The sequence below is a fragment of the Suricata suricatta genome, chromosome 7 (genome assembly GCF_006229205.1).
Source record: "Suricata suricatta isolate VVHF042 chromosome 7, meerkat_22Aug2017_6uvM2_HiC, whole genome shotgun sequence".
Taxonomy (NCBI): domain Eukaryota; kingdom Metazoa; phylum Chordata; class Mammalia; order Carnivora; family Herpestidae; genus Suricata; species Suricata suricatta.
In genome coordinates, this window is record NC_043706.1 from 120,129,530 (window position 1) to 120,132,337 (window position 2,808).

Below are 2,808 nucleotides of genomic sequence, written 5' to 3' on the forward strand. Positions count from 1 at the left end.
CACCAGCACCCCGGAGCGGCAGCACTTCCCGGAAAGTTGTGGGGCTTTCGAGTCTAAAGTTTCGGGGCCTCTGAGCTGAGCGTGGCCGCCGCTCCGCCTCCCTCCGCCGCCATTTACTGCGCCCCGGCCCGGCCCCCGACGCGCCCGCACCAGCACTGACAGCGGCGGCCGCGCTCCAGACCCGGATGTGAGGCCGGGAGGAGAGAGCGCGAGAGGGAGAGAAACACCCACCGGGCTGGCTCGGCCGCTCCCGGGAGAGGGGGCCGCAGCGCCCCCTGGTGGCCGGAGCCCCGCGGCGGAGAGCCGCCCCCAGCCCCGGAGGGAGGCGCTGGGACCCCGGGGACGCCGGGACAAGGGGGCCCGCAGCGCGCCGCTCCGTGGGACCTGGGGAACTTAGACGAGGGTTGCAGTAGATTGTTTCGAAGCTTCTGGCACGCAGGGTTTCATAAACGTTGATTGAAAGGGAACCGCTGTTCAGGTTCCTATGATTGTATCTGTTGGGACCTTCTAGATGTCAGATGTAACTGAGTATAAATGCACTATTTCTGGGTGCCCTGAAGAACTATGGAGATTTTATCGATCTGGGAACTTTGATATCGACACTAACACTGAGGCTTAATTGCCACTCTTGCTGCAAGCCATGCTTCCCTGAGAAACAAAATTTGCTGAATAGAGGGAAAAACTGTCAAAAGTTTTCTTCTAACGTACAAGGTCGTTCTGCTCACGGGAACTCGGTGTCATAAATGTACGCCAACAACTCTGTAAACTCCTGGAGGCCCTGGGCCGATCTCAGGGGCTCCTGCTGCTCCTAATTTTCTCCTTTACAAAAATCGTGCACTGTTCTGATCAGTACCTGTCTGAGCAAGGAGAGGGTAAGAGATCTGGAGAAGAATGGCTTACGGGTTTATACTCACCAAATATTTCATAAACAGTGGTTAAGGCTATTTGTTATACAGATTTTTCCATTTGGGTTTTTATTTTCTTTTAGATGTTGCTCCCTAGAGTTCTGATCCTATAAATGCCCCATATGAGGAAATTATTACAGCTTCCCAACCCTTAATCCAAAATTCAAAACGCACTGAAAATCCAGTGCCTTAGTAGCAAAATCTGCTCTGCTTCATTTGGAGGCAAAATCTTAATGCACATGAAGCTATTTATAGTCCTGCTACGCTACTTAGTGTCAATATTTACTCATTTTACTCTCGGCCTTTATGGGATGTTAATACATGCATAGTTACAGGCATTTTATTACCTTTTTAAAGACATGTATAGGATTTTTCCTGTGTGTGCGTGTGTGTACACATAAACAGGCCTATGGAGCCGTAAATACTTTCTAACTTGACCCCTTGACCGGAAGAATTTTAGGTAGATTCATATATAACCTGCCCTTAAGCTCAAGTTGCCCTATCTCTAAAACTTTCAGTTTGTCACACAGACATCTCACATACCCCTACAGGGGACCTGCAGGAGGTGACCAGAGACCCACATGTGACTTGTCTTCCAAAGGTGTAAATTGGAGGAGCATAATGGGGTAGGGATTGGATCACAGCTGTCTTCAGAATCTTAGTCTCCACCACCTTTCCTAGGCCTTAAGTCTTTTCTGCCCCAGGGCCTTTGTTTCTGCTGCCTGAAATACTCTTCCCATAGAGACCTTTGCATGGCTTGTTCTTCTCACACCATTCAGGTCCTTGTTCATATGTCACCTCCCCAGAGAGATCATCCTCACCACACTTGATCTACAACCACTCTCTATCTCCCCTCCCCACCCCCCGCCTTGAATTATTTTCCTTTGCAACACTTTTAACTACACCGCATTGAAGTATGTATCTGTTCACATTTTTAGCTACCAAAATGCTTACTGTGTTTCCGGCAGTGTTCTAGAACTTTACTCTAATCACCACATTAATCACAACAATCCTATGAAGTAGGCACTTAGAATGTTTATCAGACAGACGAGAAAACTGAGGCACACATGGATTAAGTAATTTATTAAGTCGCATTGTTATCAAGTGTCTGGATCTGAGATTCAAAACCCAGGAAATTGCAACTCTGAAATCACTGTCTTAGTGCCTTTCTTACTTGTGTATTAGGTCTCCCAACTACCATCTTTGTATTTACCAGAAAATACTTGTTCATTACCATGGATCCAAGGCCAATAGTGTTCAGCAGGAACTATTTGTTGAATGAATGAATGAATGAACAGATGAACTAATGACATGATGAGCCAGTCAATACCCTAATCTCCTAATTTGGCTCCCTGAACTCTAGCACCTTCCAGCCCCACTCCTCCTTAGCAACCTAAAATACTGGCTTCCCTTCCAAGTTCGAGGATTCTGCAATTTCCTTCTCTGTCCATAAGGTGCTATCCCTTTACTCTTGCCTCCCATTCCTTGAATAAGCCTGCTCCTTGTAAACTTTGGGTTCTTCTCTCCCAATTCTAACACATATTGCATATGTTCGAGGCGTACCCTGACCATCTTGTAAGGGTGTAAAATAAAGTGCATGGTGTTGTCCTCGAGGATCCTCCGTGTAGAGATCTCATTGTCAGTCATGTTGAGGACACCCTAACAGCACCCTGGATTCCCTCCTGTGTTGCCCCTCCCCTCCCCCTTGCCAGATGCTAGAACTGAATTGAGCACCACATGGAGTTACCGGATGTGGAGGGGGGACTCCTGTGGTCTCACTGCTCTTTGAGGCTTTCCTAATATAGTAGGACACAGAGTGGGAGCAGGACCAGCTGAGTGCAAAAAGTCACCAGGACCACAGGATCCTAAGAAAAAGAACAAAGTCACACCCCTACCCCTAAGG